This window comes from Arachis hypogaea, chromosome 18 (genome assembly GCF_003086295.3).
Source record: "Arachis hypogaea cultivar Tifrunner chromosome 18, arahy.Tifrunner.gnm2.J5K5, whole genome shotgun sequence".
Classification (NCBI taxonomy): Eukaryota; Viridiplantae; Streptophyta; class Magnoliopsida; order Fabales; family Fabaceae; genus Arachis; species Arachis hypogaea.
This window is the reverse complement of record NC_092053.1, coordinates 14,446,561-14,473,797: the sequence shown is the minus strand read 5'-3', so window position 1 is coordinate 14,473,797 and position 27,237 is coordinate 14,446,561. Positions and strand designations below refer to the sequence as shown.

Sequence of the window (27,237 nt, the reverse complement as noted above, 5' to 3'; positions counted from 1 at the left end):
ATTCACCAAGATATTCAAGAAATGAAAAAAAATGATCCAAGTAGCTTTTACAGATATCTCACAAAAAAGGTTGAAAAAAATAGGCAACCAAGTGTCATGTTTACAAATGAAGTTTCAATTCTCATTTATAAAGTAATAACTTTCATTCTTACTAAGTGTAACCTAAAGAATCAAGCAAAAAGAATGATGATGTTACCATCACTAAAGTATTTTTACAACATCACTTACACGACTATAGTAAGTCAACGAATTGAATCTGTTTCTTAGTTGAAGTTTCGAATTTAAAAAGAGGTAGCAAAGATTTTTAGCCGAATTTAAAAAGGTTTTTTTTTACCCACACAAATCTATTTGTTGACTTCTTTCTATTCAGTAAGAGTCTTTATTAATTTTAGTTAACCTATTTGTTTATTTGGATTTCGTCCATCCTATTTACCCTTTTTATAATGCTGCTCCTTATCTTGTATTTAAAACAATGAAGGTCCTCTCCTTCTTTTTTTTGGTGACTTAAAAGAAAATAAACAAAAACTAAGAAAGAAAAAAAAAAGAAACTGCTTAAGAAAGGCAGTCCCGCTGAATACTACTGTCAAACTCCTTCCAAGGCAATGGAAGCTCCACTTGGGGAGAAATAGTCCTCATTGCAGTCTTTGCCATGATGTCTGCTACTGTATTTGCATCTCTCAAGATCAACCGAAGATCAGCACGCCATTTCCAAGACATGATATCTCGGATTTTTAACACCAAAGGATCAATAAACCCAGAGCAATCTTGTAAATTATTGACAATAGTAAAAGCCTCCACACAGTCTGTCTCACATATAATGTCTCTTTGTCCCGAGTCCCATGCTAAAAGAAAGCCTCTCCAAATAGCAAACAACTCTCCTTGCAAAATGCTACGATTCTCAATTGTTCCCAGACAGCCTCGTTGCCACCTTCCCTTCCAATCTCTGCTAACACAAGCAAAACCAACTCGAGCACCACTGCCAGGATAGCTAGCATCACAATTAATCTTAAAGGTACCCACTGAGGGGGAATCCAAGAGCCACTAATGGTTGAGGGGATAGATAGTCGTTGCAACTCAAAAATATTTCGGAGCTCCTTTTCTAAGGACAAAGCCATACCAATCACCTTGTCTGTGGTCCAATGCTCGTGTGGATGAAAGACCTTGTTATTTCTCGAACACCAAATCCACCAGAGACCAGAAAAGAATCTAAAGGGGCGTTGTTTGCTATTATGTAAGAACCAACTCATCAAATCCACTGGTTGATCGGAGATCCCTAAAGCTTGCCAAACAAGTTGGGCTTTTGGACAATCCCGAATACAATGTAAAACCGATTCCAGACCTGAGAAACATCGTGGACAGCTATCCGTGTGCGAAATGCCCCTCCTAAAACGAAATGCAGCAGTAGGAAGAGCCTCCCGAAGACATAGCCAGGCCAAAAATTTGTGCTTTTCCGGAACATGTTGACGCCAAAGCCAAAGCCAATTACCCCTATCCTCCCAACTAAACATCTTCTTACTGAGCTACAAATAACCACTATGAGCATCATAAACCTTTGAGGCCGCACCAGTCCAACACCAATCGACCTCTGAACCAGCTTGAACATCTGGGTTATAAGAGTTAATGTTGCTCTGCAGAGACTGATTCAGAGGAGAATAGATATTCTCAAGGCTCCCCTTCTTTGATTGAGCACACAGTCTATACTATAACATTTAGGTATTTAAACCGAGAAAATAAATAAATAAAGCCAACTGAAGATTCATCAGAGATGCCTAAGCCTGTTTAATTTTCTAATAATAGAAAATTACTGTTTATTTAAGACAATTTCAGATGTGCTGAAAAATAACAACAAAAAATTCACCGTACAATGGACATATAAGTGTGCTAAGAATGTTATCTTAATTATTTTTTTTCTTTTTTTTTTAATTTTCAAAACAGAAAAGCTCTATATCCATGTAAACATTACATGGATGGTATTCAAGTACTTTTCACTCCACGCCCCCACACACTAGTTTGTTTTACACGCGCCTCTTATATGGTATATAACGTAATCCTTATTTTTTTTGATCAACCTTTCTCAACGTAAACCTTTCTCAACGTAAACTTTTTCATACAACGTAAACCTTTTTTCGCGTTCTTCTTCTTCTTGAATTTGATGAGGTTTGGATTATTGAATTTTGAATCGAATTCAATGGAATGAAATTGCTAATTTTATTTTAACTGAATTGAATGGACTGAGGTGATCTACATCTGAATTGAATTGAATTGAATTGATAATATGTAACTGTGAGTAACTGAGTGTCAGTAACTGTGAGTAAATCTGAGTAAATGTGAGTAACTTTTTGGTTCGGTAAGTACTAAAGAGGTGGTTCAAAACGTGCATGTTTTTGGTTCGGTCTGCAGAAAGGAGTCTAAAAAAAATTAGACGAATATATTTTGTTTTGTTCCCTAAGCACTATATAATTGTTTCACCGTAATTAAGATTTTGGTTCACCATAATTACGATTTCGGTTCACCTTGCAGACCAGTTGTGTTGTGGACGAAAAATTTGTCCCAAAAGTGGGAATGATTTTCAAGACCCTAGAAGAAGCTAGAAAGTTCTACAAACATTATTCCAAACTTGCTGTTTTTCCACCAAAATAAGGAACACGACTCGGGATGGAGACAAGATTAAGAATCAACTAATTGTATGCTCTAGAGAGGGGAGGTGGAAATCAAAGATATCTCTAACTTTGAAGACAAACCCTTCAGCTAGGTTAAATTGTCCGGCCAGAATTTACATACACATAATGAAGGATGTTGGTCTTTGGACAATTTCCAAAGTTGTTTTGAATCACTCACATCCTTGTTTTCCAGACCAGGCTGAGATGCTCAAACAACACAGGGAGCTTAGCATGTTCGTGCGTCGCACCATTGAAACCCACGAGGAAGCCAAAATCAGACCGAGCAAAACTTACTAATCATTTGTGGTAGCAGCTGACAGCCACCGTGAACTAGGTTTTATAGATAAAGACGTCAGGAATTACATCACAAGGGAAGTACGTAATATTTCAGAAGAAGATGATGCCAAATAATTTGGGAAGTACCTAGTAAGAATGAAAGAAAAGAACCGAAATTTCTTCTTTGAGCTCAACCTTGAAGGCGATCATTGCATTAAACATGCATTCTGGGCGGATGCAAGAAGCAGGGCTGCATTCGATTATTTCGGAGACGTGGTTTCATTTGACACCATATATAACACAAGCAGGTATTCGGTTCTTTCAAATATACTTTTGATGTTCAGTAGCTGTACATATTTCGGTTCACCACAGTGTGCTTGTTATTTATGCAGGTACAATTTGGTTTTAGGTTCTTTTGTGGGCGTGAATCACCACGGCCAGTCCACACTTCTTGGATGTGCACTGATGAAAAATGAGGACATCCAATCATTCAAATGGCTATTTGAGTGTTGGCTACGTTGCATAGGAGGGAAGGCACCAAAAGGTATTCTTACCGATCAATGCGCATCTATTCAAAGGGCAATTGAGCTGTGCATGCCAACAACAATTCACCGCTGGTGCATCTGGCACATTATGAAGAAGATCCCAAGCAAATTAAATGGCTACAAGGGACACAACAAAATTGAACAAGAGATGAGCCATGTTGTTTGGAACTCGCACACAAAAAAAGCATTTGACAGAAACTGGATCGATTTCCTTAGAAAGTACGGCCTCGGAGGCAACAAGTGGCTTTCAGGTAATTGAGATTTCAATTTGAATTATTTTTATGCTCATATCTTTTTTTCCCAAAAGCAGGCACTGTTTTTGGTTCACCAGACCTTATAAGTTCGGTTTGGTTTGCAGATCTGTACGAGGATCGGCATATATGGATTCCTGTTTATTTGGATCACCACTTTTGGGCTGGGATGAGAAGCACACAAAGGAGCGAGAGCATGCATTCATTTTTTAACAAGTTCATCACATGGAATAGCTCCTTGAGATAATTCGTGAAGCAATACGACAATTACCTAGCAAGCAGAGAACAAGCGGAGAGAGAATTCGATGCTGCAGATTTTCACACCGTGATACCATGCACAACAAAATCAGCAATAAAGGCACAGTTTCAGCATGTATATACCCATGAGAAGTTCAGGGAAGTTCAAGCTCAATTCAGAGGTAAAGTGAATTGTATCACAAGATCAATTCATTCAACTCTAGGTTTCACAACATATGAAGCCATAGAGCAGGTTTTCAACTCCACATTCAACAAGTTTATCATCACCTATGACGGAATATCACGAGATGTAAAGTGCCATTGCTTGCTGTTTGAGTCTAGAGGCATATTGTGCCGCCATTCCCTAAGTGTCCTAAGCTTTGAGCGAGTGGATAATGTGGCACCAAAATACATATTGGAACGTTGGAGCAAGAACATAAAGAGGAGGCATACACACATCAAGAGCAGCCAAGATGAACCTCTACTGGAGCCAAGAAGTAAGAGATTTGACAAATTGGTGTTTCGGTCGCACAATATATGTGAATTTGCATCTAAGTCTGAAGAGTTGACTGAAATTTTGCACCGAGCATTTGACAAGGTCATGGCTGAGATGGAAGAATATCAAGAGAGAAGCAAAGGAAAAAGTTTGTTAACCCATGAAGAAGCGACATTAAGCAATGTGAATGATCTTCAAAGCCCACCACGTGTCAAAACAAGAGGTCGGCCCAAGAACATACTTGGATCAAACTTGGAAAAAAAGATCTCAAATGCCATGAAGAAAAAGAAAAAGACAGCTCCAAGCGAGGAAAAATTGACTTGCTTTTGATTAGTTAAAAATCCAATTGTTCATTTTGCTAATATACAATTAATTATTTATTTTGTAGTTGAACTTTTTAGACTCCGGATCATCAATTCAGTCATGCTCCACTCTTTACAATGCACTAGATATGAATTATCCAAGAGAGGATTGTACAAGTTTTAGTTTTTATTAATGTAAATTTTTGTTCACCCATGAGCAAATTTCGGTTCACCATGGTTATAGCAGGGTTAATTTCTGAATGTTGTTAGTCTTTAATTAATAGTCACTTTTTTTTCTGAAATTCTATATTGATATATGCAGTTTTTCGATTCGTTTAGTGTATTAATTTCTACATTGAATAATTAGAATTTGTTTTGAGATCCGGGAATCAGGTGTAGTGCTAGTTACATTTTCCGTGTGATTAATTAAATAAAAATTATTAAAAAAATCTAAAAGAGTAATATAATTATTTTTAACTTACATTGGTGGAGTTTTAAAACTCTTTCTTGGATGGATTTTTAGGGTTTAGGATTTTAGGGTTCAGGTTTTAGGGGTTTAGGGTTTAGGGTCTAGGGTTCAGGGTTCAGGTGTTTAGGGTTTAGGGTTTATGGGTTCAGGTTTTAGTGTTCAGGGTTCTGGGTTTAGTGTTTAAGGTTTAGTGGTTCAGGGTTCAGGGTTTAGAGTTTAGGATTTATGGTTCAGGGTTTAGGGGTTCAGTGTGTTTCTAACTTTTGGTTCGCCAAGTGTGTCAATTTCGGTTCACCGTGTTCAGGGTTCAGGGTTCAGGGTTCAGGGTTAGGGGTTTAGGGTTCAGGGTTTACGGTTTTAGGGGTTAGGGTTTAGGGTTTTAGGGGTTTAGGGTTTTAGGGTTTATGGGTGCAGGGTTCAGTGATCAGGTTCTGGTTTTAGTGTTTAGGGTTTAGGGTTTAGGTTTTAGGGGTTCAGTGTGTTTCCAACTTTCGGTTCGCCAAGTGTATTGATTTCGGTTCACTGTGTTCTTTTGGAGTTCATAATGTATTGATAAATATAGTGATTGCAATCACTGAGAACCTGGAATAAAATAGCAGCCAGACAGTTCCAACAGATATATAAATTAACATTTTAAATGAGTAATCCATCTTGAATCAAATATAAATATTAACATTAACATTTACATTAATATTCACATATATACATTTGATGTAAGCATTTTTTGCTTTTTAAACAAGTTAAAGAAAATATTGTTAATTATAAACACAGCCAATCATAGTATATGCTATTTACTATCTAAATCCCCAAATGTGTATTGACAATAAGGGCTGGAGAGGGCAGCAGATGACTTCGGGAGTCTTATTGCTTGAGATTCCAAAATCACTTGGTCTCTAATTTTGTTCATTTCATGGAGCAGAAGGTGCGGACCATATTGGTACCTGAAGTTATCAATCTCTCCCTACATTTCAATTGAAAGGAATTAGTTACATAAGAAATGAAACCCAAATGAAATCAGAAAAGAAAGAAGTTTATAAATTTAGAAAGTACTAACTTGTGTCCAAGCTCTATATTTATATCTCTTCTTGCTTTTGATCTTTTGTGGTTCAATTGTTTCGAGCCATTTCATGACGTATATTCCACAATCATAGCTAAGCAAGAATTGAGTATAATACGATTAATAGTATACAAAATAAAACATATTAACAATAGCACTACAGAAGAGAAAATTCTTACTTTGTACGTTAACCATTTAGTAGGATACACTCTGCTTCTACTCCCAGGCCATCCTCCATTAAGGGTTCCGCCCCAGCATAAACCCTCATCTGAGAAATTATTAATCCCTGAAAGGTATGCAAAAATTCAAAAAAATAAATCAACAACACTCAACCAACTCATTTTCATGTACTGAAAAATTTGAAGAATTTATAAGAAAATAACTTACAACAAATTTGTTCAGTTCCTTCCTTGAATCTGGTATATCTTCTGGCAGCTTATTGACAGGGTCAAGCACGTAGAATTTCTTTTTGTTGACATCGGCAATCCATAACCACCAATGCCCTCCATTGCAAATTGGCACAAATAGCTGAAGTTTGGGAAAATAATAAAATATTTTAGTCAAAACAATAGCAAACAAGAGAATTATCGAAGAATTTTTAGAAATTACAACTTACAAATGGATGCGATGCAAGTTTTCTTTTGTCAAGAAACTGGCGGTTGTGGGCATACTGTTCAATATCGAACCGGTAGGCCTTATTTGTACTTTTATCAATGTAGGACACGCCATGTGTTTCCAACATACAATTCTGCAAAAAGAATATCAATTAAATCACATTTGTACTGTACCGAAAACAATTCAAGCACCGAACCAAAAACAATTAATGTGCTGAATAATACTTAAAAACATTCAATTATCATGAGAAAAGTTTTATTCATGGAAAAGAACTCAACAAAACACATAACAATCAGGTGAATCAATATTAACATTCCCACTCAACCGAACAGCAATCAGGAGTGAATAAGAAATTTAGCTTACCACAATATCCAGTGGCACAATGTATATTTGTTCTTGATACCGCTTAACTTTTCTTTCATTGAGAATCATGCTGTGTATACTAACCACCTACAGGATGAAAATTTATGAGATATAATATAAAAGAGTGTTTAAAAAAATCATTAATGTTAACGCAATTGGCAAAGGATTTACTGTGGCATGCACTTGTTCTTTGGGCATTAGAGACATGAAATATTCTCTTAATCCCTCGTAGAGTGCCTCATGTTTCAAGACAAATACTGCTTCATATTCATTGGTACCATCTTTTGTCTGTTTCACATGTGTCATCCAATGATAACACTTTTCAATCAACTCATTCGTTATTTTTGTCTTTTTTCCGGGGTTTTGTAAACTTCAGAAGCTGGTAAGGTTGGTTCTAAAGATGTTGCTTCAGCAAATTTTAACGCTGCTGTCACTCCAGTATCTACCACCGCCTCTTCCAGGATTTCAAGCTGTGAAACAGTCGGTTGAGAGGGCTGACTTGGTTGAGATGCTGGAGGACTTATCCCAAGGCTAAAGGAAGGCCTTTCATCTTCCCTTTCCCTAGGTTGAGCAGCACTGCAAGATGATAGATATTTAACAAACATATTAAACAAAAATGAAATTTAATCATTATAGTGAACCGAAATCTAAATAACTAGTGAACCTAAATTCAAACCTACAGTGAACCGAAATGATATTAAACAGAAATGATATTGAAGAAAAGCAAGTAACGTACCTATCAAATGATGACAAGATTAGAGTTTCTTGTTCTGATTGCCATTCCACCGGAGGTTCTTGGGATTGTTCCTTTTGTTCTTCATCAGAAACATCATAGACATCGTCATCTTTGAAAAACTCTTCAATAACAGAACTCGTAAGAGAGACCGTAACATCCTGCTTTTTGGGTTCTGGAGGGCAGCTATAAGAAACAGAAGAGAGTCCAAAGACAACAACACATTGAATTAATTTCTGATTTCAACTGAACCATAATTAAACCATGTATAAGCAGTAAACATTATCGGTATTTATCAAGGTTCAGAAAACCGGACCGGTCATCAAACTGCTCTAGCTACTGGTTCACTGGTTTACTGGTCCAACCGGTCTAACCAGTGATTCAACCGGAAAAACCGTTTTAAAATAAAATAATAAATAAATTATAAATAAACAACCTAAAATATAATTATAGTATAATATAAATATTAAAATAGTTTTCAAATTTAAAAAACTACATTAAATGTCGTCAATCAAATTCATATAATCCTATTAATATACAAACTCAAGTTAAATAGTATAAAGAAATATCAAATATTAAATGCCAACATAAAGATTTATCAATCATCAAAACCTCAAGATGTTCTTGTGAGTTTCTTTTTTTTGGGATAATTATTTAAACATATTATGTAATTATGATTGTGATTTCAACTATTGTGCTAAAAAAAAACCTTCAAGTAACAAGGATATGTTGATGGTGGTGGTGTCTTCTGAGGCATCAATGTCTCCTCATCCAGCAGCCCCTCCAATTTCTTCAGCTAAAGCCATAACAAAAGGAATGGTACGAGAAAATGAGGTAGTTAATGGATCATCGAATGAGAAGCTTTTTGTTATTGCAAAGTGAAGATGAACATGCCAATGCACAAGTTTGAATGTAGCAACTTAACAGAACTTAACAGAGCCAGAAAGAAAAAAGAAGCAGCAACAAAAGTTAAATACCAGCAACAAATAATTACTCTAAACCCTGAAATCAATAACTATTTCAACAAAAATTCAGAAATATCATACTTAAAAATTAAAAAACGGCAACAGCAGCATAACAAATCCATTTTAATCATCAATTTCAACAACACAAAATCAATGATTTAATTAATTTCAAATTCAGAAATCACAAATCAGAGTATCAGATATTCAAAACACTGAAACAGACTCAACAATGATGATACTAAATTAAACAGAGCATTAGCAAGGAAGAAGAAGAAGAACATTAGCAACATTATTTGAACAACAAATTCAGAAATTAAAAGTAAGAAGAAGAACCGAGCAATCAGAAACTAAACAAAGCCATCAGTAACCAGAGCAAAATTAAAAGGACCATCAGAGTAACAAAACTTCAAACATTCACAGCAAACTTCAAACCATCAGAGTAACAGATCCAAAACCAAACTTTCAGAGTAACAAAACTTCAAACATTCACAGTAATTAGAAAACAGAGTAACAAAACATTCAGAACCAAACTTCAAGGACCATCAGCAACAGCAACAGATCCAGAACCGACCTTCAAACATTCAGAACAAAACTTCAAACCATCGGCAAATACAAGACAGATTCATCAGCAATAGGCAATTACAATTTACTTTCCATTCAGAACCAAACTTCAAACCAAGACCGAAGAAGAAGAATTGAAGAAAAATGGAACAAAAATTGAAGAAGGCCGAAGAAGAACATCGAAGAACAACAACTTCAGAGCTTCAAAGTTCAAACCAAGAATAATACTAAACATTCAGTGAAGAACTGAAGATGAAGACGAGAAGCCACTAACCTGAGTTTCGTGCCGAGAAGCCGGGGAAGATGAAGACGACGTGCTGATCTACTGGGTTCCGAACACGGGGAAGAGGAAGAAGCGGCAGCGCTGAGGACCTGGGACGGCGGCGGCGCTGAGGATCCAGGAATGGCGACGGCGATGAAGGGCTAGGGTTTTTTATTTTTCCTTTCTTTAGAGTTCTCCAATAGTGACGAATGTATTATTGCCAAGCATGATGACGGACGGCGGCAGAAGCGTGGCTGAGCAGAGGTAGACTAGACGACAGACGCGGAAAACGAGGAAGAAGCCGTGATTGGTGAATGAGGAGAGGAGTTGGAGACTTGGATCACGACGACGGCGACCAGACAAGGACAGAAGCTCCTGAGCGCGACGGACGGCGGCGGAATCTATTGTAAGCTAGGGTTTCTTTTTGAGGAAGATAGCTTCATTTGAGAGAGTGAGAGTTGAGAGGAGTTTGAGTGAACAGAGGTTGGAGAGCTCAAGAACGACGATGGCGGGACGGACGGTGGCAGTGTCTCCTTCCTTGCAGCGGCGGTGGAGGCTACTGCTAGGTTTTTTTTTTTTTTGTTTAAGAGTGAGTTTGAGAGGAGGAGGAGACTGAACGCCGAACGCTTTCCCTTTTTGTTTTTATCCAAAACCCAAAACGACACCATTTCAGCAAAACCGGTCGGGTCTCGGTTCGGTCTGACCGGCCGGTTCTCAGTCGGTTCAACGGTTTTAGGCAATTTTTAAATTAGCGGTTTTATAAATTAAACCAAACCATAATGAGTCCCGATTCACGGTTCAACCGGTCGGAACGGCCGGTCCGGTCCGATTTTCAAAACCATGGTATTTATATAAGCTATAAAACTTACACATCAGTAGGTGCTTCTTGTTCGGATTGCTGTGCTGTTGGTTCTTCACACGGCTATTGTTGCTATTCCAGAGGTTTGCTGCATTAAACAGTAAACATTTCAATAATTATCCCAAACTATTATCATATTTAACAATGATATTTAGCAGAAATGACATTAATCATTATAGTGAACCGAAATTCAAACTCATAGTGAACCTAAATCCAAACATATAGTGAACCTAAATTATATTAAACAAAAGTGATATTAAAGAATTTTATGCTTACACATTAACAGGTGCTTCTTGTTCTGATTGCTCTGCCACCGGAGGTTCTTTGGATTGTTGCTGTTGTTCTTTGGCAGGGTTGTTGCATTAAATAGAAAACAATTCAATAACAACCCAAAATTATTATCCTATACCATTAAATTTAATAAAAACAATTTTTATGTGAAACTTACTCTTCATTAGAAACTTCATACACATAGTCATCTTTCAATAATTCTTCAATTACAGAACTTGTAAGAGACACTGTAACACCTGCTTTTCGGGTTCTGGAGGGCAGCTGTAATAAACAAAATAAAGTCCAAAGACAAGAACACATTGAATTCATTTCTGGTTTCAACTGAACCATAATTAAACCATGTATAAGCAGTAAATATTGAACAATATTCATATGGTGAATAAATATTTATTAACTTACTCATTATTAGAAGTTTGTTGTGTTTCATTTTGTGGAGGGACATAGATGAAGTCATCTCTGATCAACTCTTCCTGAACAGAACTTGGAAAAGACAATGCAAGAGGATGTCTAAGTAATGTAAACAAGGATAAAGTTAATGTTGAATAACTAGAATTTGTTTTGAAAAATAGGAATTTGCAAATTGGATAACTCACACTTCCAAAGGTTGAGAAGGAGTTTGTTGTCGAAACTCAACAATTTGTAACTCATAATCAGGTGTAGCTCTAGTGATATTTAAACACATTTTCCTTGTTATTAATTAAACAAAAATTATTACCTAAATCTAAAAGAGTAAATAAATACTTTTAACTTACACTGGTGGAGTTTTAAAAGTCTTTCTTGGGAAGATTTTCTTTTTTCTAAAATATTTTACAATGCTTTTCGGGGTTGTTTTCCTAAAAAAAAAGATAACAAATTAAAATTAGAAACCAAGATTAAAAACAGAGGTCTAGATTCACATTAAATTCACTTTTGGCAATCACCGAACCAAAAGTACAATATGCAGTGAACTAATTTACTTGGTATTGCTTGCGGTATTTACAGAAGGTGTAGAGCTTCCTTGAGTCTGTAAGTTTTACTCGCTATCCAGATTTACAGTCGGCACTCTAAGGAAGATCAATAAATATTAGTAATTGAATCAAGAGGAATTAGAAAACGTTGTAGCAAAAGTAAGCAAAGAAAGAAAAAGAATTCGGGAATAATAAACTGAATCTTATATCTGAGAGAATTCATTTTGTGCCTTTAGAGAGTCAAACTGATCTGGAGCAATGTTTGCTGACTAAGCTCCATCATTTCTTTTTTTATCTTTTTTCTCTTATCATTTCCAATGCTCGTTTTCTTCTTTCAACAGCATTGTCTTCTGCTTGTTCAATTCTGAAAGTTCACAAAATAAGTATTAAGGAATCTAGAACGTAAGTATCAATAAAAGAAAATATGAATTGAGAAACTTACTCCTTGTTAGGTTGGGTTGGTGTTTTTGCCACCCTTTTCGGTTGTTTTCTTTTTATTACGGGTGTTTTCTCAATTTCATTTTCTCTGAAAAACAGATAAACACATCGAATTTATACCGGAGACAAGACACTAACAATGAAGTCAACCAAACTGATAGAAACCACCGAACCGAAATAAATAAAAGTGCTAAAACGAAAATTAGAAGCCCACCGAACCGAAAATAAATCATTATGCAATACTTACTCGCTGTCAGATTCGCTTGTGCTCTCTGAATCTATAGGCACAGGCTTTGTTTTTTTGGTTTGTTTTTTAACCACCTTCGGTGGTTGTTTTCTTTTTTTTGTTCCGTTTTTTTTTTATTTCTTTTTCTCTGCAATACATAAGAACAAGTGCATAAGAACATATTTAAGCAAATACAAGTTAAATGAAATCAATATGAAAACTAAACTTACTGGCTTTCGGATTCAGATTCGGAAAATCTTTCCTGTTCTGAAGAAGGATCCATGTCGACATTTTTCTTTTTTATTTTCTTTTCTTTTTTTTTCTTGTCCAAGTTACTTGTTTTTGTTTTTTCTTTCTTTTTCTCCTTTATGTAGAGAAGTCCCTACAACAAAAACAAGGACTCAATTATTTAATCATCAAGAAAACACATTTACAATCCGGTGAACCAAATGAAACAATCCCACCGAACCGAAAAATATTCATATGGTGAATAGTACATGACAACTATTTAATCATCAATAAAAATGTTTCTTAATGCAGAAACATTCAAATGAACAAACTAACAATTGCAAGTAGGACAAATAAATTAATTATAACCTAAAACAGAAGTTTATTTAGTTACTAGAGTATTTTAAAAGCATTTGAAAGCAAATTTTTGGGGAAATTTTAGTAGAATATTTACCAATGGTTCTGTTGCTTCAGATGAAATCCGTTCAACCATCATTTGTCTTGTCCAATGGGCCACCCACGGTGCAGGGGGAGCATCAGGTGCAAACGGGCGGGAGAACTTAGTTTCGTGGAAATATATCAACATTAATACAAAAACACAACCATCAACAGACTCTTTCTTCCCCTTTCTCTTGTTTTCAACTCCTTTCATCAAGAAGTTGAGCACATGCTTTGCCCAATCCCATTTCTGAATGTTGTCCACATGAAAGATTGGTGGCTTATGGATTGGGGAGACCACACTTACCGTTGTGGGGAGTAAGAAGGACTTTTGTATGAAGACAACAAAAGTCCTCTTGAATTTTTTCCGGTTCTCCTCCCCTTCTACACTCATATCCAGCACATTCCTTGTCAAAGTCGCCAAGGAAATATTTTTGACGCTTTCAAATATTTCCTTGTCTGCTGGATTCAGGTTTTAACACCCTAACTACCAAAGCTCACGCTTCCGGCTGCGCCACTCTGATAGCTCGGACATTACGACGACACTTGTACTATTTAATACTAAAATATGAGCCTGTTTAAAATTTTAAACCGCAATACCGCTCCCAAAAATACTTTCGTTCGATAATGTACATCCATAAATACCATACAACTTACAACAACTCATAAAGAGTACATCCATATATATACTTAAATATATATAAATAGTATCACAAGCATTATCCAATACAATTCCTATCCCTCTTACAGAATATATCAAGATAAAGGCGAGGGTACAATAAACAATAATCTAAAGCAATACAGAGCATTTCAACAACTAAATAAACCCTTCGTGACTTCTGCGCCATATCCTGAAAGGGGAAAAATGTAGGGGGGTGAGAACATCATCCTCGAAAGGGTTCTCAGTAGAGGGTTTTTGGGAATTACCGTAATAGGATACGTGAAGATAAACCGTACCAGTGATTAATAACCGTCTTGTGCCTCTTTTCAAAAACAACAGTTTACAATAAAAATAAGGTCGGAAATCTTTTCTGAAAGAGGAACCGTTCAATTCTCAAAAACCCAAAAGCCTTTCAAAAAGGTTTATCTAAGCTGAACCAAATAGCCTTTCATATTTTTCCAAACTAGAAACACAAAACCAAAACCAACCATCAGTCCATTTCATTTCAACCACGGCCCTAGGCCCAAACAATCCAACCATCAACCAATCACCACAATCCAACAGAGTCCCAGTTGCAAACACGGATTGGAAGTTCAAGTACAAACAAACAGTTACAGCAAGTAGGACAAATAGCAGTTAATCACATAGGCAAACCAAGTACAATATGCACACCCATACAATGTCACATAGATGCATATGATGCATGCCTGTCCCTAGTGGCTGATGATATCATCTGTCGGTTATAGAGCCAACCCGACAAGTCCTGGTAGCTAACCATTGGACTGTCCCTCTGTCGTGCATCCCCAAGTCGAGTTATACTCATCATAAACTTGATCATAATCATGATCCATATCCATCACCCTCACTGGTGAATATTTACGGGGGTGAGCTCATCCGAGACTTTCACAGTGCCCGGCCACACTTACGACATAGGGTCAGCAGAGTCTCGAGCCTCCACCTGGAGCACGTGGTGGCTAGCCACTGCTTTCTCCCAGGGATCTAGTGCCTCTGATAGTGGAAGTGCAAATCACAATTATCAATAATTCAGCATATACATGCATTCATTCTCAGCCATGGATCAACATCCATCTCAGCCATCCGGCTCACGGTTTAGTCCAGAACCAGCCAATATTCATAGCATACACAGCCATTCCGGCTCACGGTTCAATCCAGAACCAGCCAATATTCATAATCATACACAACCATTCCGGCCCATAACAAAACAGCACTTCCACCAATCAACATCATCAAATTCATAAAATCGGCAAGCCATAAATCACTTTTTCTCAATTCATTTCACTTTGAAATCAAGTTTCAACTCTTTTCAGCCTTGGCTTTAAAGATCTCATTTCTCAAATCATCTCAGGCTCATAAGCCACTTTTACTCAAGGTAAATTCCCCTTTTAAAACAATGCCACTCTCGGCATCCTCTTTCCAAAACTTCCATAACCATGGAAGGTTAAAGATTCATTTTGAAACATTCAAAATCATCCATCCAACAACGGGATTTTATAACAAAGAGTCCTCGGCAGAGTCTTAAGTCTTTAGGGGAGAATAGCATAACTCATTTCACCAAATTCATTTAAAATCATTAAAACCTTGGCTTTTCGATTTGAGTAATAAAATAGGATCTAAGCCAAACCGAGTCACGTAATCAGTTACTTCTTTCAAAGCTGTTTCCTTTACTTAGGCAAAACCAACTTCAACCCCCATGATAAATTCTAGAACGTTTCAACTGTTCAAAATTGTTTTAGTCTTGCAAGAATTCAGAATTCAAAGAGTACTCAAAACCTTTCTCAAAACATTAATAGACATTCAGGTTCTTTCAAAATCATTGAAACTCCTCTAATTGAAACCCTCAAGTCAAATTCAAAGGCATTGCCCTTGTCACATTTAAAACAGCTTTAAAACATAAGTTTCATCCAAATAACTTTCTCCTGAAAGAGATACAATGCCTTTCTTAAGAAGCAAGACTAAATCACAATTTTCTCTTTAAAAATTTATTTCAAAAGCATGAATCATCCTTTTCTTGATAATTCAAATAAAATAGTAGAAGTCTTTAACTCATCATTTCTCCAAACAACATTTCAATAAAGACTCGGATTTTATAGAAATTTCGACAGCATCTCCCCTAAAACTTGGACTTTGCCACCCAATTCGGGTCCCAACTAAACCGTTTCACAATCCTTTTCAACAGCCCAAAATCCAAAATCAGTTCAAGGCAAGCCAAATCCAACAGTCATCTCAATTCCATATTTCAAGAAAATCGTTTCAACATCAAATCATTATCAGCCGAATTAACTCATTTCTAAAGTTTTAAAGAAACAGTTCAGCAACAATCATTTATCAAAAACCAGATCATTTAAAGCCAGCCAGGCTGAATTCAAGAGTGTATTCTATTTTACACATTCTCAAGAAAATCCATTCAACTCAAATCAATTTCCAACGGGTTAAACTCGATCTCAAAGCTTTAAAAGAATTAACTTTAAAAGCATTTCGTTTCACAAAAACCACACAACAGTCCAGCAAACAAACACCCATAATCATACAAAACAACCAAATAATACATAGGACTGATACAATCACCAAATACACATCCTCACATCAGTACCCATATGTAATAATTCCAATAATAAACTATAGCTTTCGGAAAGCGCCCCTACGTCAAAATGCAATTCCATAATTCAAACACCTCACAGAGTCCTTTCCGCCTCAACCCGAACTGACGGCAACCAAAACCTCAGCTCCCAGTCACGTTCGCAATAACCATAGCAATACTAATCGCAACATACAATAATCAGGACTCGACCCCACGTTATCAAAACTCATATTCATTAACCGAACACAACAGAATACTAATGCGAGGCTTTCCGAAACATAAATACTTACTGAACTAGTGAAACGAAGCAGCTGCGATTTCAAACAGGCCTGGCAACAGCTCCGGCGACGGCCAGAAGCTCTGGTGGATCAACTATAAAAACCACGCAGCGTTAAACCTTCTCGAAATCCAAAAAGTCAGAAACCTCAAATAAAACCCCTTACCGGAAACTTTTCCAGCGACGGCAGAAATAGCCAGAAGCTCCGGCGATGGTTCCGGTGGCCTCAGAACTCCGGCGACAGTGTTAGAAGCGCCAGCTAAGCACCGCAGAGCAGCAGGTCAGTAGAGGCAGAAGTTGGCGGCAATGAAAGGCAGTGGCGAAGGTGGGCTTCTCCTCCATCGCGTTCTGGCCCTCCGGCGATGGCAACGACCCGCTACTCACGGCAACGGCGGTGACAGCGGCGGCTTCACCCTCCCACGCGTGTCTTCCTCTCTCCCAACGGCGCTCAGTCTGAGCCTTCCTCTCTGACGCGACGCAGCGGTGACCGGCGCAGCTCGTGGCCACACAGCGACTCCCTCTCTCTTCCAACGTCACTCACTCACGGCGAACCAGGGAAGCAGAAACGGAGCTCCATCGTGCTACTCGTTTGGAGCTGGCAAGGATGATGGCGCGGTGACCCTGACGGCAACTGGGCACAGCTCGCAGCTCCGTGGGTGATGGCGACGCGGTGAGTTCCTCTTCTCCTCTCCTCTGCGCGACATGACTCTGACTGCGGACTCCAAGGCGGCGCGACGGCGGTGGTGAAGCCCGACGCACCGGCGACGCTCCTCCCTCCCCTCTTCCTTCCTTCCTTCTCCGTGTATCCCTCACCCCACTTCCCTTTCTGTCTCGTTCTTTCCCTCTTCAGGTGGCTGGGTGTGTGTTTAGAGTAGAAAGGGGCAGCAGCTGCGGCTGCTTGGGTTTGAGGGAGCTAGGGCTTCATTTTTGAAACTTAGGGTTAGGAGTACTTTTGTAATTTCACTCAAAAATAGGGATAATATAGTAATTGAAACCCGAATTAAATCCAACACTCATTGTGTATAGAAAAATACTATTTGCTCATCAATTTTACAAATTATTTTCAAGAAAATGCCCAAAATCGAAAATTATAAATAACATAATTAATTTCTCTATTTTTCAAAATAGCAGTATTAATATATTAAAATATTACTTATCTAATCCAAATCATATAAAATCCTTATTATTTCATAACTATCAACCTTATACTTTAAATATAGAAAATAATCCAATAATTGTAAAATTGGATAATAATCATAACTTATCTCAAATCCAATAAATCAAAGCTTGCCTTAATTACCTTTAATAAAATAATTTTTGAAATTAAGGCTATAAATAACCATATGATTTTAGACTTGATCATAATAAGACTTTTTAAAAGTTCTGGGCCTTACACAGGTTGTTGTAATCAACCTTTTTGAGGAACGCGATTCCCTACAATATTTTAATAGCAAAAATTAGTCAAAAACGGTCAATTTAATTTTCTGGACACCAATGAACTGAAAATAAGCAGTAAGTATAAAATGTATTACCTCCGTTGGTTATGCCGAGGGCAGCTGCTACTTTCCGAGGAGTTATGTATATTTTCCCTGTAGAGTTTTTAGGCATCCTTTCTCTTCATCAAACCGATCAAGCAATTCTTTTAACAGTGTATTAGAGACATTCATTTCTGGGACATTTGCCAGGGAACCAAATCCCATTTCTTCCACAATATCTTTCTTCTCTTGACTCATTTCCCTGTACACTGTTGATATTGCCTTTGTTTGGCATCTGCAATAATGAGTTTTCTGCAAGTTTTGAAACAGAATATGAGGATATGTTTATAATACGAAATACATATTATTCGAATGAAAGTGGATAAATATATTTAATTTGCTTACATTATAATGTGCCTTCTCCTTCATTGTTGCCATTTTCTTGTTGTGTTTTTCTGTAATGAAAAATTTTGGTCAATACTTCATTGAATACATCAACAAGCACAAGCATGTATATCTTAATCAAGTCAATTAAAATGCCACAACCCACCGAACTGAAAATCGTTCAATCACATAACCAAAACCACAAAGGCCACTGATGAGCGGATAATTTATACGCTTTTTGGCATTGTTTTTAGTATGTTTTTAGTAGAATCTAGTTACTTTTAGGGATGTTTTTATTGGTTTTTATGTTAAATTCACATTTCTGGACTTTACTATGAGTTTGTGTGTTTTTCTGTGATTTCAGGTATTTTCTGGCTGAAATTGAGGGACTTGAGCAAAAAGTCAGATTCAGAGGTTGAAGAAGAACTGCTGATGCTGTTGGATTCTGACCTCCTTGCACTCAAAGTTGATTTTCTGGAGCTACAAAACTCAAAATGGCGCGCTTCCAATTGCGTTGGAAAGTAGACATCCAGGGCTTTCCAGAAATATATAATAGTTCATACTTTGCCTGAGTTTAAATGACGCAAACTGGCGTTCAACGCCAGCTCTCTGCCCAATTCTGGCGTCCATCGCCAGAAACAAGTTGCAAAGTGGAGTTCAACGCCCAAACTGGCACAAAAGCTGGCGTTCAACTCCAAGAATGACCTCTGCACGTGTAACATTCAAGCTCAGCCCAAGTACACACCAAGTGGGCCCCGGAAGTGGATTTATGCATCAATTACTTACTTCTGTAAACCCTAGTGACTAGTCTAGTATATATAGGACCTTTTACTATTGTATTAGACATCTTTGGATCATCTTTGGATTGTTTTATGATCTATTGATCACGTTTGTGAGGGCTGGCCTCTCGGCCATGCCTGAACCTTTCACTTATGTATTTTCAACGGTAGAGTTTCTACACTCCATAGATTAAGGTGTGGAGCTCTGCTGTTCCTCAAAGATTAATGCAAAGTACTACTGTTTTTCTATTCAATTCGACTTATTCCGCTTCTAAGATAATCATTCGCACCCAAGAAAATGATGAAGGTGATGATTATGTGACGCTCATCATCATTCTCACTTATGAACGCGTGCCTGACAACCACTTCTGTTCTACATGCAAACAAGGCAGAATGAATATCTCTTGGATATCTAATACAGGGGACCGAGTCCGAGTTATTAGCATCTTTGTAGTATAAGCTAGATTGATGGCGGCATTCATGAGAATCCAGAAAGTTTAAACCTTGTCTATGGTATTCCGAGTAGGATTCAGTGATTGAATGACTGTGACGAGCTTCAAACTCGCGAGTGCTGGGCGTAGTGACAGACGCAAAAGGATCAATGGATCCTATTCCAGTATGATCGAGAACCTCCAGACGATTAGCCATGCAGTGACAGTGCATAGGACCATTTTCCAGAGAGGATAGGATGTAACCATTAACAACGGTGATGCCTCCAGACGATTAGCCGTACCGTGACAGGGCATAGGACCATTTTCCCGAGAGATGATCAAAAGTAGCCATTGACAATGGTGATACATTACATAAAGCCAGCCATGGAAAGGAGTAAGACTGATTGGATGAAGACAGCAGGAAAGCAGAGGTTCAGAGGAACGTTGCATCTCTATACGCTTATTTGAAATTCTCACCAATGAATTACATAAGTGTTTCTATCCTTTGCTTTTATTTATTATTATTCGAAAACTCCATAACCTTTTGATATCCGCCTGACTGAGATTTACAAGGTGACCATAGCTTGCTTCAAACCAACAATCTCCGTGGGATCGACCCTTACTCACGTAAGGTTTATTACTTGGACGACCCAGTGCACTTGCTGGTTAGTTATGCGAAGTTGTGAAGTTACGTTTGGACCATGGTTCTATGCACCTGTTTGGCGCCATTGCCAGGGAAAGAACGAACGAACAATTTTACAAAATACAAATCTGAGTGATCATGATTTTGCATTCCAAGTTTTTGGCGCCGTTGCCGGGGATTGTTCGAGTTTGGACAACTGACGGTTCATCTTGTTGCTCAGATTAGGTAATTTTCTTTTTGTTTTGTTTTCAAAAAAATTTTTCAAAAAAAAATCTTTCAAAAATCTCTCCTTTGTTTTCGAAAAATTAAAAGAAAATACAAAAAAAATCATAAAATCATAAAAATAAAAAATATTTCATGTTTCTTGTTTGAGTCTTGAGTCAATTTTTAAGTTTGGTGTCAACTGCATTTTTCTAAAAATTTCTTGCATTTTTCGAAAATTCATGCATTCATAGTGTTCTTCATGATCTTCAAGTTGTTCTTGGTAAGTCTTTTTGTTTGATCTTGATGTTTTCATGTTTTGTGTTGTATGGTGTTTTTCATATGCATTATTGAAATCTTAGTGTCTAAGCATTAAAGATTTCTAAGTTTGGTGTCTTGCATGTTTTCTTTGCATTGAAAATTTTTCAAAAATATGTTCTTGATGTTCATCATGATCTTCATAGTGTTCTTGGTGTTCATCTTGACATTCATAACATTCTTGCATGCATTCATTGTTTTTATCTAAAAATTCCATGCATTGCATTATTTTTATGTTTTTCTCTCTCATCTTTAAAAATTCAAAAAATAAAAAAAAATATCTTTCCCTTTTTCTTCTCATAAATTTCGAAAATTAGATTTGACTTTTTCAAAAATTTTTAAAATCTAGTTGTTTTTATGAGTCAAATCATATTTTCAATTTAAAAATCTTATCTTTTTCAAAATCTTTTTCAAAAATCAAATCTTTTTCAATTTTCTTAGTTATTTTCAAAAATTATAAAAATATTTTTTCAAAAATCTTTTTCTTATTTTTACATCATATTTTCGAAAATAACAATAACAATTAATGTTTTGATTCAAAAATTTCAAGTTTGTTACTTGTTTGTTAAGAAAGATTCAAACTTTGAGTTCTAGAATCATATCTTGTGATTTCTTGTGAATCAAGTCATTAATTGTGATTTTAAAAATCAAATCTTTTTCAAAACTAATTTCAATCATATCTTTTCAAAAATATCTTTTATCTTATCTTTTTCAAAAATATCTTTTCTAACCTCTTATCTTCTTATCTTTTCAAAATTGATTTTCAAAATTGTTTCAACTAACTAACTAACTTTTTGTTTGTTTCTTATCTTTTTCAAAACTACCTAACTAACTCTCTCTCTCTAATTTTCGAAAATATCTTCCCTCTTTTTCAAAATTTCTTTTTAATTAACTAATTATTTTGATTTTTTTATTTTAATTTTCGAAAATTACTAACCTTTTTCAAAAACTATTTTCAAAAATCACTAACTCTTTTTCAAAAATAATTTTCAAAAATTCTCTCCCTCTCCTATCTTCTTCTATTTATTTATTCATCTACTAACACTTCATCTCACCCAAATTCGAACCCCATCCTCCATCTGTGTTCGAATTTTTCTTCTTCTTTTCTTCTACTCACATAAAGAACCTATTTACTGTGGTAAAAAGGATTCCTATTATTATTATTTTTTCTGTGCCCTCTTCTTTGTCATATAAGCAGGAGCAAGGACAAGAACATTCTTGTTGAAGCAGATCCTGAACCTGAAAAGACTCTGAAGAGAAAATTAAGAGAAGCTAAAATACAACAATCCAGAGACATCCTGACAGAAATTTTCGAACAGGAAGAGGAGATGGCAGCCGAAAATAATAATAATGCAAGGAGGATGCTTGGTGACTTTACTGCACCTAATTCCAAATTACATGGAAGAAGCATCTCCATTCCTGCCATTGGAGCAAACAATTTTGAGCTCAAACCTCAATTAGTTTCTCTGATGCAGCAGAACTGCAAGTTTCATGGACTTCCATCTGAAGATCCCTTTCAGTTCTTAACTGAATTCTTGCAGATATGTGATACTGTTAAGACTAATGGAGTAGATCCTGAAGTCTACAGGCTCATGCTTTTCCCTTTTGCTGTAAGAGACAGAGCTAGAATATGGTTGGACTCTCAACCTAAGGATAGCCTGAACTCTTGGGATAAGCTGGTCAAGGCTTTCCTAGCCAAGTTCTTTCCTCCTCAAAAGCTGAGTAAGCTTAGAGTGGATGTTCAGACTTTCAGACAGAAAGAAGGTGAATCCCTCTATGAAGCTTGGGAGAGATACAAAGGACTGACCAAAAAGTGTCCTTCTGACATGCTTTCAGAATGGACCATTCTGGATATATTCTATGATGGTCTGTCTGAGTTATCAAAGATGTCATTGGACACCTCTGCAGGTGGATCCATTCACCTAAAGAAAACGCCTGCAGAAGCTCAAGAACTCATTGACATGGTTGCTAATAACCAGTTCATGTATACTTCTGAAAGGAATCCTGTGAATAATGGAACGCCTATGAAGAAGGGAGTTCTTGAGATTGATACTCTGAATGCCATATTGGCTCAGAATAAAATATTGACTCAGCAAGTCAATATGATCTCTCAAAGTCTGAATGGAATGCAAGCTGCATCCAACAGTACTCAAGAGGCATCTTCTGAAGAAGAAGCTTATGATCCTGAGAACCCTGCAATAGCAGAGGTAAATTATTTAGGTGAACCTTATGGAAACACCTATAATCCATCATGGAGAAATCATCCAAATTTCTCATGGAATGATCAAAAGCCTCAACAAGGCTTCAATAATGGTGGAAGAAACAGGTTTAGCAACAGCAAGCCTTTTCCATCATCCACTCAGCAAAAGACAGAGAACTCTGAACAAAATTCCTCTAATTTAGCAAACTTAGTCTCTGATCTATCTAAGGCCACTCTGAGTTTCATGAATGAAACAAGGTCTTCCATTAGGAATTTGGAAGCACAAGTAGGCCAGCTGAGTAAAAGGATCACTGAAATCCCTCCTAGTGTTCTCCCAAGCAATACAGAAGAAAATCCAAAAGGAGAATGCAAGGCCATAGAATTGATCACCATGGCCGAACCTGTAAAGGGGGGAGAGGACGTGAATCCCAAGGAGGAAGACCTCCTGGGACGTCCAGTGGTCCATAAGGAGCTTCCCTCTGAGGAACCAAAGGAATCTGAGGCTCACCTAGAGACCATAGAGATTCCATTGAACCTCCTTATGCCATTCATGAGCTCTGATGAGTATTCTTCTTCTGAAGAGAATGAGGATGTTACTGAATAGCAAGTTGCCAAGTACCTTGGTGCAATCATGAAGCTGAATGCCAGTTTATTTGGTAATGAGACTTGGGAAGATGAACCTCCCTTGTTCACCAATGAACTGAGTGATCTGGATCAACTGAGATTGCCTCAGAAGAAACAGGATCCTGGAAAGTTCCTAATACCTTGTACCATAGGCACCATGATCTTTAAGGCTCTGTGTGACCTTGGTTCAGGGATAAACCTCATGCCCCTCTCTGTAATAGAAAAACTGGGAATCTATGGGGTGCAAGCTGTTAAAATCTCATTAGAGATGGCAGACAATTCAAGAAAACAGGCTTATGGACAAGTAGAGGACATATTAGTAAAGGTTGAAGGCCTTTACATCCCTACTGATTTCATAGTCCTAGATACTGGGAAGGATGAGGATGAATCCATCATCCTTGGAAGACCCTTCCTAGCCACAGCAAGAGCTGTGATTGATGTGGACAGAGGAGAATTGGTCCTTCAACTAAATGAGGACTCCCTTGTGTTTAAAACTCAAGGTTCTCCTTCTGTAACCATGGAGAGGAAGCATAACAGGCTTCTCTCAAAACAGAGTCAACCAGAGCCCCCACAGTCAAACTCTAAGTTTGGTGTTGGGAGGCCACAACCAAACTCTAAGTTTGGTGTTGAACTTCCATATCCAAACTCTAAGTTTGGTGTTGGGAAGTCTCAACAATGCTCTGAACATCTGTGAGGCTCCATGAGAGCCCACTGTCAAGCTATTGACATTAAAGAAGCGCTTGTGGGAGGCAACCCAATTTTTATCTAATTTTATTCTTCTTGTTCTTTCATGTTTTATTAGGTTGATGATCATGTGGAGTCACAAAAACTACAAAAAAATTGAAAACGGAATCAAAAACAGCAGAAGAAAAATCACACCCTGGAGGAAGCACCTGTCTGGCGTTCAACGCCAGAACAGAGCATGGTTCTGGCGCTGAACGCCCAAAATGGGCAGTATCTAGGCGCTGAACGCCCAAAATGGGCAGCATCTGGGTGCTGAACGCCAGAATTGCACCCTGGAGAAAAGCTGGCACTGAACGCCCAGAACAAGCATGTTTCTGGCGTTCAACGCCAGAAATGGGCAACAAATGGGAGCTGAACGCCCAGAGTTGTGTGCAAGGGCATTTCGCATGCCCAATTTGGTGCAAGGTTGTAAATCCTTGAACACCTCAGGATCTGTGGACCCCACAGGATCACCTCAGGATCTGTGGACCCCACAGGATCTCCACCTACCTCCACTCACTTCTTCTCACCCCTCTTTCACACAATCCCATAAACACTCTTCCCCAAAACTCTTCACCAATCACCTCAATCTCTCTTCCCCATCACCACCCTCACCACTCACATCCATCCACTCTACCCCATAAACCTACCTCATAAACTCCACCTACCTTCAAAATTCAAAATCACTTTCCCACCCAAACCCTCCCTAAATGGCCGAAACCAACCCACCCTCCTTTCCCTATATAAAGCCTTCCATTCTTCCTCCAAATCACACAACACAACCCTCTCTTCTCTTCTAGGCCGAATCCATCCTTCTCCCTCTCTACCATATTTTCTTCTTCTTCTTCTCTTCTTTCTTTTCTTGCTCGAGGGCGAGTAATATTCTAAGTTTGGTGTGGTAAAAGCATAAGCTTTTTGTTTTTCCATTACCATTGATGGCACCTAAGACCGGAGAATCCTCTAGAAAAGGAAAAGGGAAGGCAAAAACTTCCACCTCCGAGTCACGGGAGATGGAAAGGTTCATCTCTAAAGCCCATCAAGACCACTTCTATGATGTTGTGGCCATGAAGAAGGTGATCCCCGAGGTCCCTTTCAAACTCAAGAGAAATGAGTATCCGGAGATCTGACATGAAATCCAAAGAAGAGGTTGGGAAGTTCTAACAAACCCCATCCAACAAGTCGGCATCCTAATGGTTCAAGAGTTCTATGCTAATGCATTGATCACTAGGAACCATGATCAAAGTAAGAACCCGAACCCAAAGAATTATCTCACCATGGTTCGGGGGAAATACTTAGATTTTAGTCCGGAAAATGTGAGGTTGGCGTTCAACTTGCCAAACATGGAAGAGAACGCACACCCCTACACAAGGAGAGTCAACTTTGATCAAAGGTTGGACCAAGTCCTCATGGACATAGGTGTAGAAGGAGCTCAATGGAAGATTGACTCAAAAGGCAAACCGGTTCAACTAAGAAGACTGGACCTTAAGCCTATAGCTAGAGGATGGTTGGAGTTTATTCAATGCTCAATCATTCCCACTAGCAACCGGTCTGAAGTTACTATAGACCGGGCCATCATGATCCATAGCATCATGATTGGAGAATAGGTGGAAGTTAATGAGATTATACCTCAAGAACTCTACAAAGTGGCAGACAAATCCTCCACTACGGCAAGGTTAGCCTTTCCCCACCTCATTTGCCACCTATGTAACTCGGCTGGGATTGACATGGAGGGAGATATCCTCATTAATGAGGACAAGCCCATCACCAAGAAGAAGATGGAGCAACCAAAAGAAGCTCATCATCAAGAAATCCCTGAGATGCCTCAAGGGATGCACTTTCCTCCACAGAACTATTGGGAGCAAATCAATACCTCCCTAGGAGAACTGAGTTCCAACATGGGACAATTAAGGGTGGAACATCAAGAGCACTCCATCATCCTTCATGAAATAAGAGAAGATCAAAAAGCAATGAAGGAGGAGCAACAAAGACAAGGAAGAGACATAGAAGAGCTCAAGGACATCATTGGTTCCTCAAGAAGGAAACGTCATCATCACTAAGGTGGACTCATTCCTTGTTCTTATTCTCTGTTTTTCGTTTTCTCTATGTTAAGTGCTTATCTATGTTTGTGTCTTATTACATGATCATTAGTGTTTAGTAACTTTGTCTTAAAGTTATGAATGTCCTATGAATCCATCACCTCTCTTAAATAAAAATTGTTTTAATTCAAAAGAACAAGAAGTACATGAGTTTCGAATTTATCCTTGAACTTAGTTTAATTATATTGATGTGGTGACAATGCTTCTTGTTTTCTGAATGTATGCTTGAACAGTGCATATGTCTTTTGAAGTTGTTGTTTAAGAATGTTAAATATGTTGGCTCTTGAAAGAATGATGACTAGGAGACATGTTATTTGATAATCTGAAAAATCATAAAAATGATTCTTGAAGCAAGAAAAAGCAGCAAAGAACAAAGCTTGCAGAAAAAATGGCGAAAAAAAAAGAGAAAAAGCAAGCAGAAAAAGCCAATAGCTCTTAAAACCAAGAGGCAAGAGCAAAAAGCCAATAACCCTTAAAACCAAAAGGCAAGGGAAAAATAAAAAGGATCCCAAGGCTTTGAGCATCAATAGATAGGAGAGCCTAAAGGAATAAAATCCTGGCCTAAGCGGCTAAACCAAGCTGTCCCTAACCATGTGCTTGTGGCGTG

At 37.7% G+C, this 27,237-nt stretch overlaps 1 non-coding gene across 1 annotated transcript; it reads right to left on the bottom strand.

Annotated features, from left to right (window-relative positions):
* Positions 1-22,711: 22,711 nt before the first annotated feature.
* LOC112774635 (small nucleolar RNA R71) lies at positions 22,712-22,819 on the bottom strand. The gene has a single exon (XR_003189111.1). It is a non-coding gene; the product is annotated as a small nucleolar RNA R71 (small nucleolar RNA).
* Between the last annotated feature and the right edge of the window lie 4,418 nt (positions 22,820-27,237).